This window comes from Sceloporus undulatus, chromosome 3 (genome assembly GCF_019175285.1).
Source record: "Sceloporus undulatus isolate JIND9_A2432 ecotype Alabama chromosome 3, SceUnd_v1.1, whole genome shotgun sequence".
Lineage (NCBI taxonomy): Eukaryota > Metazoa > Chordata > Lepidosauria > Squamata > Phrynosomatidae > Sceloporus > Sceloporus undulatus.
In genome coordinates, this window is record NC_056524.1 from 269,348,981 (window position 1) to 269,364,107 (window position 15,127).

The 15,127-nt window shown below is 41.9% G+C and overlaps 1 long non-coding RNA gene across 1 annotated transcript; it reads left to right on the forward strand.

Moving 5' to 3' along the window:
- The first annotated feature begins 7,059 nt into the window (after positions 1 to 7,059).
- LOC121924987 lies at positions 7,060 to 13,166 on the forward strand. Its single transcript, XR_006102776.1, has 4 exons — positions 7,060 to 7,318; positions 10,186 to 10,292; positions 11,546 to 11,724; positions 12,801 to 13,166. It is a non-coding gene; the product is annotated as an uncharacterized LOC121924987 (long non-coding RNA).
- Positions 13,167 to 15,127: the final 1,961 nt, after the last annotated feature.

The window sequence follows — 15,127 nt, forward strand, 5'->3', positions numbered from 1 at the left end:
TCCAAGTTGAATATGGAAATATCGTATATCTTTATCCATTGATTCATTGCTCCCGAACAGAAGGATGATGTTGATTCTGTGCATCCAGCTCTATAGGAGCAGCTAGGTATTTCTCTATGCCCGCCATCCACTCTTTTCACCAGCCAGTAAGTGTTGGGGAGTGGGGGTTATAGCAACTAAAAGTTGGGTTGGAAGAGGTAAAGTAAGAGATGTTAGGTAGTTCTACCTGACAGAACTTTACATTATGTTTTCCTACTTCTGGGTCTGTTAAAGATACAGGAGATCAGTCCTGTGTTCATTCTGGAAACTCTTATCTTTTGGGTCCCTTTCAACTCTACAGTTCTGTGCTACTGTTCCCAAGACTCCAACCACAAGGAAAGAGCAGCCCTAACTTGTAAGCCAATGCAATTTTGGATGGCAACAATTGTAGGGTAGTGTCTAGATGGAGGGAGGTAAAATGCCACTTTATTCTGCTTTGGTCAGATATCACCTGGGATATTGTGTCCAGGATTGCCACTACAATTCAAAAAGGATGTTAACAAGTTGGATCGTGTCCAGAGGAGAGCAACCAAGATGACCCAAGATATGGAAACAAGCCTTATGAAGAACAACTGAGGGCAGTGGGTATGTTTAGCTTGGAGAAGAGAAGTGACATGATTTCCATCTTTAAATATAAGAAAGAACACCATGTAGAAGATGGAGCAAGCTTGTCTTCTGCTGCTCCAGAGACTAGAATAAAGAATTTCAATGGGTTCAAATTGCAAGAAAGGAAATTCCATTTAAATTTTAGGAAGAACATTTTTACTGTAAGAGCTATGCAACCATGGAATTTGCTGGCTTGTACGATAGTGAATTCTCATTTAGAGGTTTTGAAACAGTGATTGGATGATCTTTTTTCAGGAGTGCTTTAGCTGTGTATTCCTTGCATGGCAGGGGGTTGGAGTAGATAGCACTTGTGGTCCCTTCCAGCGCTACGACTCTCTGGTTCTAAGAAAGTATCTGAGAGGCCTCTCACTTTCATTCCTCACCTTCCTGAAACTGTGTGTGGGAGGCAGGAGGAAGGTGGGTGAAGATTCAGTTTTGAATACACCACATCTCCACAGCATAGAGATCAACTTTCATTCCGAGAGCTCAGTCTTCAGGGGAAACAATACCACATGCTGGCTTGGTTTCTTCACTCCTCCACTCCATCTCAGAAATGGATGTAAAGTTTATCCTTGAGATGCAGAGCAATGTCCCAAATCAGCAGGGCAGTGAGGAGTCAGTCTCTTCTCAGCCTGCAGGACAACTTGCATCTGGAGCATCAGGTTGTACATTTTGTGTATATCCTGTCGCAAATGAATGATGGGCTGCAAGGACAATCATAGCACAACCCCATCTCTGCATGAGTAACAGTTTGCATTGGATTGTGCCTTACACTGCACATCTGCTTGCCCATAGGGTTACCCATTCAGTTGTTCAAAGTTATCATTCAATGCAAGGTGACAAATTCAGCAAGATTTCCAGTTCAGAAAACCAGGCTTTGGTAGCTAAAATGCAGAAAACCTTTATTAAGAAACGACAGATCCGGTCCTGTGACTTTCATTGTCAGAACTGAGCAGTAAACATTACCATTGCCTAATTAAACTGCACACAATTTAAAATTTCAGGCCAGCTTAATTCTTATTTGTTATAAGTAATAAACACACTTGTCATCCGCAAACCGAACCAACGTTTGGGCCACACAGTATACCAAAAACCCACACATACAGACAGATACCTGCACAAGAACTCCAACCACCACTCAGGACAAAAAAGAAGCACAATCAAAACACTGGTAGACTGAGCAAAATGCATCTGCGAACCCCACTTCTTGGAACCCCACTTCTACAGGCTAATGGTTATTCCAGGTCAGACATCAGAAGTGCTGCCAGGCCCAGGAAAACCCAGCAAGCAGCCACCCAAAGGGAAGGTATTTTTACCATACATCAAAGGAGTCACAGACAGAATAGGCAAAGTGGCAAGGAAGCACAACCTTCAAATGGTTTACAAACCAACAAAGAAAATCCAGGAAATGCTTCACTAAGCCAAGGACCAGAGAGACCCTCTCAAAGCCGCAGGAGTTTACCGCATACCATGCAGCTGCGGACAAGTCTCCATAGGGACCACCAAATGCAGTGTGCAAACCAGAATCAAGGAACACGAGAGACACTGCAGACTGGGCCAGCCAGAAAAATCAGCAGGAGCAGAACATGCCACAAACCATCCTGGGCATAAAATACTGTTTGAGAACATTGAAGTTCTGGACCATGCCAACCACTACCATGCCAGGATGCATAGGGAAGCCATTGAAATCCATAAACAACTGGACAATTTCAACCGGAAAGAAGAAAGTGAACAAAATTTGGCTACCAGTCCTGAGGAATAGCAAAATAAAGACTCAGCAAATGCAAATGGGAAACCGTTCAGAGTCAGGGGTTTTCCCAGCAGATAATGATCCCCAATTAGCAGACATTAATCCTCTTTTGCATTAGCCTCCCAGCCTGAGGCCGGCCATCAGCACAGAACAAGACACATGCAAATCACTCCTGCATTCCCAGGCTCCAATATATATACACCCAATTTTTCCAGGCAAAGCATTCTCTGAAGATGCCAGCCACAGATGCTGCTTGCAAAACGTTAGGAAGAAACTTTTCTAGAACATGGCCACATAGCCCGAAAAACCCACAAAAAACTATGGATGCCGGCCATGAAAGCCTTCGACTTCACAATAAACATACTATTCAACTCCTTCCCAAACCACTTCTTTGTTGTTGTTGTTGTTGTTGTTGCAATGGAATCCTTTTCACAGAAACAACCTTGAACAGTCTTGGCTCACACTTCCCTCCCATCCAGCCTTATTTCAGCTCCTGCATATGAGATCTCCACAACCTAGCAATACCAGCTTTACTCTATAACCCATCACCCTTGATCCCCAATATTTTATGACAGGTACATAGCCCATGCAACTCCTGATACAATGGTTGCACAACACAATCAAAATTCCACATGTGGAGATTTGCGCTATGCAACCCTGACACACAGCTGCATGACAGACTGTGATTTCGGTGTACAGTTGTGAAAGCTGGACTGGGAAGAAAGCAGGCAGAAAAAGAATCTACTCTTTTGAAAAGTGGTGCTGGAGAAGAGTTTTACAGATACTGTACTGTGGACTGCCAAAAAGAGAAATGCATGGGTCCTAGAGCAAATAGTCAGTGTTGTGTCATGATCTGAGCATTAGATGATGATCTTGGGACCAGGGTTCAAATTTCTGATCATCCATGGAAACCCACTGGGTGACCTGGGGCAAGTCACAGCCTCTCAGCCTCAGAGGAACCAATGCAGGATCTAAGGCCACAAGCACCCCTATTCTTGCCTTATATAAGACATGTCTGTTTAGATGGAAATATTATCAGTGATCACACCACTGCTTAAACACTGCCCTACTAATCCTTCTGTGCATTTGATCTTGCCATGGATTCCTGCAGTCCCTTGAAGCCTCCTTCAACCATGACTAACTGCAAAACACACCTGAGAGGTGAAACCAGCATCCTAGTCTGCAATCTCTCATATCTGATGCACAGTCTCAGGGTGTGTGTGAAGGAGGCTCCCCTGAAGCAAACAAAAAATGAACAGAGCCAACTGTGTACAAGAGGACACCTGCACTTTCCATGAGTGGACTGTCCAAAGGTTCTGAGAAGATCACCTAGACTGAATCTGCACTGCAGAAATAATGCAATTTGACATTGCTTTAACTGTCATGGCTCAGTGCTGTGAAATTCTGGGATGTGTAGTTTTGTGAGATGTTTAGCCTTCTCTGTCAGTCCTGAAAGACACCAAATTCAAGACCTAGCAAGTGCAAATGAAAGCCACCCAGGGTGGGGGCTTCCCAGCAGACAATGGATCATTAATTAAATAGACACCCTGAGTCCTTGCCATTCAACATCAGAACAATACACAGATTAACATGTAAATTGCTTCATCTCAACCAACAATATATATACCCCGCTCACTTCCATGCTAGCATTCTCTGAAGATGCCAGCCACAGCTGCTGCTGAAAAATCAGGAATAAACTCTTCTTGAACACAGCCTCATAGCCTGAAAAACCTACAAAAGACTTAAGATCTTTCTTTCTTTCTGTGTGCTTTCTTTACTGTCCAGCTCCCATACATAGTGATGGGGAATACAATGGCTTGGACGATGCTATTACTACTATGCCATGCTCTTTATTGATGATAAATGATGTAGTAGACGATCTATAGCAGAGAAGCCTTCCAGCCATTTTGCAGGTGGGATCTAAGATGGGCTCCCAACAGTTGTATGGTACAGAAGCAAATAAAGAAAATCAAAGTGCACAAGCATGACCCACCTCATCCCCATGCAGATTATCGAAGCAGGTTAGCAAGAAAGATAAAGAAAAAAAATCACTCCTTTATCCCATTCTGTATGCAAGCCTTTGATTATTTTACCAGCCTCAGACTGCAAAGCAAAAGCACAAAGTATCCAATAAAGCCACTCTTTTGTGCCACTGGACAGCTGTTAATGTTTGGCCATGATGCTAATAAGGACTCCAAAACCCATTTGCCTGGTGCAGAGGTCCAGCTCACTACAGAACCTGTCATTAAAACTGAATTTGTCATCTCCATACCCATAAGGTTTTGCATTTTTATTGCCATTCTCACACACAGCCTGCTTATACAGGTCTGTCCCTGGACTCTCCATGCCACACACCTGAGGAAGTAGACCAAGTTTATGAAAGCTCATGCTCCCAGCTTCTTTCTTTCCACTAGTCTGCAAGACCCCTTTGCATACAGAATCTAAGAAAGGACCGCCACAGGGATGCCTGCCTAGGTTAAGATGAGAAACCCTAGTTGGCTGACAGATCTGATCCAGGCAGGCAACTTTACTTGACCATGTCAATGGTACACCACATGTCTTGGCTCTGAGCACAGGTGAACAACCTGCATCCTTATGGCAACCACAGGTTACAGTGGCTTTTGTCCTTAGGTTGCATCTTAGTGGTTTCTCTGTTTTCTGGCAACATAGACCTGCTCTACCTGCTCATCTTCTGTTTTGGGTGAGTCCCTGGCATTACACTTCTGAATTTTGACAAGTCAAAGAGGGTGCTTCATAAGGGAAACAAGGAAATTGGCTGGAGGCTTTGTCATGCCAATGGCACAAGAGTAGTACCTGTTGGGTGCCAGCAGACAATGGTCGGGACATGAAAGACTTAGGAGTGGGAAGGATGAGTGAGTGCCCATCTTAAGGAACTGGGAAAGGCAAAGAAGCCAGAGGCAGAAACAGAAGGGAAGCGATGGGAAGGTAAACCAGTCAGGAGTGTTTCTTAAGAGTGGCAACAACATGGTGAAAGCTGCCAAGATGTGGGCAGTGCCAGTTATGCCTTGAGCTGGCTTTCTTTCTCAGGTCGCTCTACAAGGAGCTGAATTACAAAAGCAGGCTGGTGGATTCAAGGGAAGTGGTGTTTTCCAGCCATGATATGATAACTGATGATACTCCCAACTAAACAGACATGACTTAAAATGCAAGAATTAGCTCATACATTGGTATTCTGGATTATCTGCAAATGAAATTATGCATTGGTTGTTGAATTGTGACATTGTGTGCATCTACACTGTAAAAATAATGCAATTTGACACCACCAAGTGCTGTAGCTCCATTCTGTGGAATCCTGGGATTTGTAGTTTTACAATGTCTATTGCCTTCTCTGCGAAAGAGGGCTGGTGCCATACAAAACTACAGATACTAGGGTTCTGTAGGATGGAGCTATGATTGAAGTGGTATCCAACTGCATTATTTTTACAGTGTAGATGCACCCATAGAGGAACTGAATGTACAACCAATTACAAACCCAAATGCACAGCCAAATTGCCACTCAAGGCACAACTGAAAATGAAGCCCCATGCAGAGCTGAAGGAGTACTAACGCCAATTTCAGCACTAGTAGTATCTAATTTTGCGATGAAATTGTACCAATATAGGGTTTTGGTTTTTTTAAACAAATCCATAGGTTGAATGGTTTTGGGAGACTGGTGGGAGGCTTTAGAGGCCACTAAAGTTGTATCCAAGGGCTGTATGTGGCCTATAGGGCCATCTTTACATTAAACCATAACAACTGATAGTCAGCTGTGCACCCCTCCTCTTGACCAGGGACAGGGATCTAATGGCTGGCTGAACTGCAATGCCCAGCATGCCTCACCACTGCTAGGAATGACTGTGGCTGATAGAAACTGAAGGTCACATGTTCTGCAAAAAAATCTTATTTTCAAGGCATCCAGTGCCAGTGTGCCCCTTGAACTGGCAAGGCTCATGGCACAGATATTGGTCTTTTGTGAAACTTCTGCTCCATCTCTAAAACTTGCAATCTCCTCAAATCTCTCCAACTCCAGCCAAGCCTGCCTGCCTACTTGATTCCTTCCCAGGGATCTTACAAAGAAGGACATTTCTTCATGGATTTATTCAAATGCACCTTCTCCCACCTTCTCTCTGCATGCATACCCAGAGATGTCTGCAGGAAGCCAAGGAAACCAAAACAATTTCAGAATAAACACCCACTAAAGAAATAAAAAGTAGGATCCAGGAGACATGTATGTGTCCCTTTATCATGTTGAAAGGACTCCAACTGGGAGATCAAGAGAAATGGGGGAGAGAAATGGAGATGTGAGCTCAGTTGATCAGCTATGCCTTGAAATGAAAGGAATGCCGCTGGATTTCCAGACAGCTGGGATTAGTCTTTTAGTTTAGTGTTAGTCTTGCTGTCCTTCAGCTTTGGCCCAAGGTTAAGGCCCATAAAGATTTTTCAGATAACTGTTTAGACTTTACCCTTGATTTAAAACTCATGCAAGCTGGGTAGGCCTCTGCTGATCAACAATTTTTTGCCAAAAGGAAAAAAAAAACAACCACAACGGTGTCCTCAGTTGTTTCCCTCCTCCCCTTTTGCTCCAAGCATAATGGCAGTTCTTGCATCCAAAATACAACACTCATCACCAACTCTGTTTTCTCTCTAGATTCATTGAGGTTTCTGACCGCTAGGGTAACGTTTCATCTGCAGTTGAGTAAGAATTGCTTACAGTAGTATCTGTGCCATCTCTTCATTAATTTACTAAATGAAGAAACATTGGAGGCTTTGTAGTTTGGAAAAGAAGTAGAAGGTTGAGAAGGAACAGGATGCAATGGCATTAGACAGGTGTGTGTGCATACATCAGAATCTCCCTTGGGGAAGACTTTGGCTCTCCTGGTCATCCACTGAAATTGCTCAACACAGAGTCTGATGCAGATTAAAGTAAGTACAGGCTGATGATCTCTTATCCAAAATGCTTGAGACCATAAGTGTTCTGTATTTGCTTATACATAATGAGACACAGGACTTTATCACACAGGAGGTTAAGTGCCCAAATCCCATGCAGAAACAGGATTTAAATCCTGGAAAAATCCCACAAAAGCGGGATCATTTTCAGACACATCGGGGCATTGAGCATTAATCCGATATTAACCCACACAGAAAATGGACAAAATCGGCCACTTTTTACTTTCAGGAAAATCCTGAAAGTAAAAAAGAAGCAATTTTGTCCACTTTCTGTGCGGGTTAATGTCAGATTAATGCTCAGTGCCCTCGAAGTCATTTGAAAACAATCCAACTTTTCCAGTATTTGTCCACTTTCTGTGTGGGATGCCCCTCAACATCATCTGAAAAAGACCCTGCTTTTGTGAGTTTTTCCTGATTTAAATTCTGTTTCTGCACAGGATTAACGCCATGTGATAAAGTCCAGGGCATGCAAAGGAATCTGGTAGCACCTTTAAGACTAACCGAAGGAAAAAAATATATCTTTAAATATGTCAAGGGCTGCCATAGAGAGGAAGAGGCAGGCCGACTACTCCAAGGATAGGACCAGGTTTAATGAATTTATGGGAGAGTAGATTGAGCATTGGACTACCATATATATGTGTGTACAAGTCGACCTTGTGTATAAGTTGAGGGAAGATTTTAGGATCAAAATCATGGATTATGATATGACCCATGAATAAATTGAGAGTAAAACTTAGAGTAGGAGAAGGTTTTCACATCGGATTGAGAAGGGAGGAACTGGAGGGATATGTAGTCCTTGTTGGGCAGGGACGATGCAGAGGGAGAAAGAAGGACAGAAGAGAAGGGTTTCCCATTGGACTAAGAAGGGACATTGGGTCATTGCATGGAGGCTCTGCTTTTAGGATCTTTCTGAACTTCATTACTGTTTTGACCCATATATAAATAGACCCATGATTTTAGGGGCAATTTTTGGGCATATGTTTCTTAACTATATACAGTTGAGTATATACAGTATTACTCTGGAGACCAGGGTTCAATTCCCTGCTTGGCCATGAAACCCACTGGGTGACTTTGGGCAAGTCACTTGCTGTCAGCCTCAGGGGTAGGCAATGGCGAACCTCATCTGAACAAATCTTTCTAAGAAAATCCCATGATAGGTTCGCCTTAGGTTCACCATAAGTCAGGGACGATTTGAAAGCACACAACAACAACCTCCACAATTTAGACTGAACACAAGAAGGAACTTTTTGACAGTAAAAGCAGTTTGACAATGGAACCAATTGACTAGAGAGATGGTAGACTCTGCTTCTATGGACGTTTTCAAAAAAGAGGGTGAAAATCTATCTTATAGAGATAGTTTAGCTGGAGATCCTCACAGAGCAGGAGATGGCCCATGAGCCCCAGTTCCAACTCTATGATTCTATGAGCATTCAGACTTGGGTCTGCTTCCATGCATCTGAGGAAGTAGACTCAAACCTACAAAAGTTCATGCTCCCAGCTTCTTTCTTTCAGTTAGTCTAAGAGGTGATACAATATTTCTTTGTATACTGATTTTCCAGACTAGCATGGGTATGTCTTTGCATAACGAGACATAAAAAGGTTGGAGAGAGACTGAGGATTTGTGAATTGGAGAAAATGCAAATGTAGTGCCTGGCACAAATCCATGCCTCCCACCATTTCACAGATCCTTGCATCTCTGTCCAGCCACATCTCCAACCTTACAAATAAGGTACAGGTATGTAATGCAAAAAGTTTTGGATTTCGGACTGTTTCAGATTTCAAAATCCACTGTATACTTCCAAGGACCCACTGTATACAGTGCATCCACGTTATATGCAGGCGTGCTATACGCAGCTTTGAGCTTATGCGGGAGTGCATGGGGCGCAAGAGGCAGCATGTCCCATTCAAATGAATGGGGCACGTGCCCGTGGCATGCGCACGCTGCCGTGCCACTATGCTGCCGCGCGGCTGCGTGCATGTGCCCACGTGGCTGGAACGGATCCCCCACGTAAGCCAAGGGCACACTGTACTTCTTAAACTATATGGATGATTATTACATTGTGTTTTAACTTTTGTTTCTAGATTTTAGCAGATCATGTTCAAACTTTATGAGCTGCCTTGGGTCCCACACAGGGAGAAAGGCAGCATATAAATGGAACAAACACACATTTTGTTTTCTTTCCTTCAGCCCTGGGCTCCTAGCTGGTGAGAGGCCTGGGTCAGTTGTGCCAATGGAACCATTGATAATCTGGCCCCACTCTGGATCAGAGTGAGACCTTCCTCCCAGTCAAGAGCAGTTCTGTGTAAATCGTATGTGATTGTGCAGTTACAGTACTTCTGCAATCTGTTGTGCAATCCCTTCCAGAGAAGACAGGGGAAGATCATCCCTGGTAGTAAATATGTGTAGGAACAAGCTGTTGTCAGTCATCACTGACACTTACATAAACAACAATGGGATGTCTTGGTATGTTGCATAACACATTTGATGTCACAGTGTTTGTAGACCAACAAATACGGTTTCCGTAATATGGTGTAAAAATGTTGCAGCAATGTTCTCTCTGAAAGATAAAGGGAAACATCTCTCTCTCTCTTGCACATGGAGGAATCCTTACATAACATTTGCATGCTGACTGACCTTTGATTTCACTTCTGATAAGTGAAGTCTGAGATTGATCTGCAACACAAGTGTTGCAAAATGATTTCAAGTTGAAGAATTAAAATCTTTGCAAAGCTGGCATGAGCAGACCTTAAAATACCATTCTCCAGAGTCCAACCTGCACTCTTTCTTTCTTTTTTTGTGACAAATCTATTTGGCCCCTTCTGTTCTGTGTCCCCCTTTACAGAAGCAAGATCTCAAAACTTCCATCATGTGGATGCAGGTACACCAGGTAATCCTAGCCATGTGAATTCATCACTACCTCTTATGCTGTTGGATGGGGCTTGCTGTCATGTAAGTGTGCAAAGGAGCCCAGCTTGATATGTTAAGACCAAGCGATGTTAAAGTTTGCAAATCAGCACATGCAATGACTAACTTTTCAGCTGTGAAAAATTTCATAACATCTAAGTCCTACCTGATCTTTGACTTCATTTATGCAATGGGGCTGTCTAATTCCTACTTCAGAGTCATATTCTGACTATGTTTACATAAGCCCTAACTATCTCTCTCTAGTAGTCAGAATCCATTTTTTGTCCCTATAGTTACTAAATTTGGGTCAGTGATATTCCTGGATTGGGGGGGGGGGATTATTGCTGTTAAAATCTACATTTGTTGTAGGTGTATTCTTCAAATTATTTCTGCCTTATGGTGACCCTGTGGCTAACCCATTGTGGGGTTTTCTTGACAAGATTTGTTTGGAGGGGGTTTGCCATGGCCTTCCTCTGAGGCTGAGAGAGTGTGACTTGCCCAGGATTGCCCAGTGGGTTTCCATGGCCTATTGGGGGACTCAAACCCTGCTCTCCAGAGTCATATTCCAACGTTGAAACCACTATGCCATACTGGCTCTCCTAAAATCTACTTTAGAGAGGTGTATGTTTAATTTCCCAGCATGCCCTTCTACCCTGGTTGACCCAGAGCATTGTGGGAAATTTAAAGTCACTGTTCACAGCCACCATCTGCTAGAGACAGTGTCTGTTTTTAAATGTAATCTCTTCATTGTTGCTTTCAATAATTGTTTGTCAAAATTATTTGACATTCAAAATGTGTATCATTATATTTTTCATTACAAATCAATCAATTTATATAGCTATATAGCTGTTCTGTGCTGATCTTTTAAATTGTAAGCCACTCTGAGTCCCAGTTTTGGGGTGAAGTGGGTGCAAATAAACATAATATATTTATACAAAGATATAGATAGATATCTGCTGAGAAAGCAGTATTTTCTGTGCACTGCACAATATTTTTGTCACAGAAAAGGCTGCTCTTTGTGCTGAAAATGCTGCAGTTGGGAACATTCGATGCAAAATTTGGACATGGTTGATTTGCACTGAAGACAGCATTTTTGAATGTGCAAAGACCATCTTTTTTCTGTGCAAAAATATATATTCCTACGTAGAGATATCATTTTCTGCATAGAAAATGTTGTTTCCTGTGCAGAAAATACTGTGCTCTGTGCATGGCAACTATATCTGAATTTTGTGCAGAAGAAGTCCCAAAATTGCAAATATTATTTGAAATCTCTGTGTTTTTTCATGTCTTTCTCTCAGCAGGAAGAAAATTACGAAAACTGCTCATTGCTTCCTCTGAGATGACAGCTATTGAAATGGGAACCTCCTCTGCTCTGCTTCTGCCCAGAAAAAGCAGATTGTTTCAACTCTTATGGGACATAGGCATCTCTCCAGCAAGAGGCAAATGGGACAGATTGCTTCAGTCTTTTTAAATCAAGGTGTGTGTGTGCTGTGTGAAAGCCCCAGAAAGCTGCATTTCTGGAAAACTGGACAAAGGGAAACAAGATTATGGGTGCATTTACACTGTAGACATAATGACGTTTGACACCACTTTATGTGCGGTACCTTCAATGAAAGATAAAGAAAAATCTAAAGGACAACTTGGACTAGGAAGTGATTTCAATGTCTTGCAGAAGAAAGACATTATTACCACAGACAATAGTGTGTGACATTGCCAGAAAGCATTAAAAAAGCTCCTTTTAAGTAACAATTCCCTGATAGATATCTGCCATGATAAAATTATATATAGCAAACTCTTGTAGCAATCTTTTTCTATTCTTCTTTATGCTCCCCCTTGAAAACATGAAATACTGAGAAAGTGAAATGGGACCTACAAATACATGTTGATTGTGCCTCCCCCCATATTAAAATGATGAATTTGCAAATGATTGCAAAAAGGAAACACTTCTACTTAGATAATTTGCTGTTGCAGACTGGAGATGTAATTTAGAACATAAATAGCAGCCTTGATGAGTTTTTCCAAATTACGTTTCTTCTGAATTATCTTGGGTGACAATATGAGAAACATTAAAAAAAAACAGAAGATGGTTTTGCAATGAGCCTGCCTCTTATCTTCACAAGAAAAGAGAGCAACAGGTCTAACTGTTCCAGACAGAGAAAGAACGGCTGAAACCAGGTAAATATGGGGGGGGGGGACAGCTCAAAAGATGAAATATTTGCACACTGGAGGTTCATCAAGAACTGGAAAGAGTGTGCGGTACAATTAAACCTGTTAAGCTGTACACAAATGGGGAATCATTATGTTTTCTTCAAATAAAAATCATTTGGGAAAAGAAAGCAATCAGGAGCATTGCTGGTTTACGAAGTACAGAGGAAACAAGCTAATAAGGGAGCTGTCATCAGTTCCAGAGGAGAATGAACTGCTGACTGCTTTCAAAGTATTGCAGAAGAATTTGCAAAGGTTTATTGTGAATTTCACAGGGCAGTAATTTTGCATTTATGGAAGTCAGTAACAACTCTCTTCTCTATCTCTCGCTTTCTTTTTGTGCGAAAGGAAATACCAAAGGAGCTGCATGTATGTTTCTCTGAAGATGCCAGCCACAGATGCAGATGAAACGCCAGAAATAAACTCTTCTAGAACATGGCCACTTAGCCCCAAAACACCCACAAAAAAACTATGGATGCTGGCCATGAAAGCTGTCAACTTCACATCCCAGTTTCTCTTTCCTCATCCCATGTTTTCCCTTTGTCCTCAGCCAAGTTCATCTGGTGCAAACTGAATTCAAAAATAGTTTGCAATGAGTTAATTCAGATGTGGTAGAGGAAAAGTGTTGCATTGTACTGTCTGTTTTTTGTAACGCACCTTGAATCCCAGCCTGGGAGAAAATGGGGTATAAATAAAGTGATACATGGATAGATAGAGAGGATGATACATGTTACATTTTCCAGTAAGCTCAGGGAAAAGCAAACTTCTTCCGCCTCTCCTAGCTTGTGTGTTATTCCCCATTAATAATATTTGCATCTTTATTACACTCTGAAGTTGCAAGTACAATGGGTCACCAGTATCCTCCATGGATACAAAAATCTGTGGATATGCTCAAGTCCTATTTTATACAATGGCATGGTATAGCAAAATGGAGTCCCTTACATAACATAGTAAAATCAAGGGCTGCTTTTTGGATATTTAAAAAAATCACAAGCCATGGATGGTTGAATCCATAGATGCAGAATCTGGAGATCTGGAAGACCGATTGTATCCCACCTTCATCTGTAAAACGTTGAGAGATATGTCACCATGGGAAACAAACTAGATAGGGTTTGACCCACCATGACTTTCCCACCGTTCTTATGATGCAACTGCAACTAACCTGTGCGCTTTGCTTGTGTTTCATCATTGGCTCAACTTACCACATTTCCTGACTCTTTCTCCTTTTGTTTTTAACTTCTCCCAGCTTCCACTGATCTGAGTGTTGTAATAGGAGACTGGAGACAGATTTGATTCCCTGCTTGGCTTTGAAACCCACTGGCTGCCTTTGGGCAAGTCACACCTTCTCAGCTCCAAAATACTCCAAAATTTAAAACTGTACACATGGGTGGCTGAGATAGTGACACATTTGCTTTCTGACAGTGCAGTGTACACAAACATTAATTCATGCACAAATATTTTAAAATATTGTGCGTAAAATTATTTTCAGGCTATGTGTACAAGGTGTATAAGGTGTATATGACACATGCATGAATTTCATGTTTAGACGTGGGTCCCATCTCCAAGATATCTCATTATGCTTATGCAAATATTCCAAAATTTGAAGTACACTGAAAACCAAAACACTTCTGGTCCCACACATTTTGGATAAGGGACACTCCACATGTATTGCAATAGCTAGAGCCTAGTTGGTGTCTTAGGCATGTATAAATTCCCCTGTGGAAGTTGCTGGACATGTTGAAACAATGGTGAATATCTACATTCAATTGAAAATTGTGGAAATGGAGATGCACGTGTGTAGGCAGATGTCCAATGAGTTCCATTCAGCTGTGCATTTGGTTGCACATTTGGGAGTGTATTCTGTTGTGCAACCTTGCCACACAACACAAGGGTTGCATAGTGCAATCAATGCATTAATTCCACATGTGGGAGGATCTCTGTCAATGTCTTCACAAAACGCTTTGTTTCTGTCCAAAAAATATGCAAAAGGTTGGCCTGAATCCAGTTGTTTCATCTCATTGAACCAATTGTTGACTGGTGAGTCAACGCACAGGTAACACATATGGCAAGGTAAACTAGATTTTCCTGCAAGCTTAGATGCACCCCATATCTCCCTATATGATCGCATCCAGGTTCTGAGATCTTTTGGGGAATGCTGTTCACATTGTCCCACTATCTTCCCAGGCATGTTTGGTGGGAACATGGGAAAAGACCTTCTTGGTAGCTGCTCCCAGATTTTAGAACTCCCTCCCTAGTGAGAACTGCTGGCTCTCTTTCCACCACATTTTACTATTCCCCCAGGCCTTTAGGAATTAAATACACTGGACTTTCAACTCTGTGTTATTGTATGTGTTTGTGTGTGTAATAGATAGATAGATAGATAGATAGATAGATAGATAGATAGATTTGCACATACATACACACAAGATAGACTCTAGCATATTTAAAGCATGGCAGTTTCAGTACTGCCCAAATTCTACTACTTATTTGGATATAATTATCCCTAGGGACTTATCTCAGATTATTAATCTTAATATAAGCAAGATGATAACAGATATTGCACAGGATTTAGAGATATGGGCAGGGTTTAACGCTGAGTCTGTGGGGAAAGATAAACATGATTAAAATGAATATTTTACAAGGAATTGTTTATGTTGTTTGTTGAATTTCTCTGG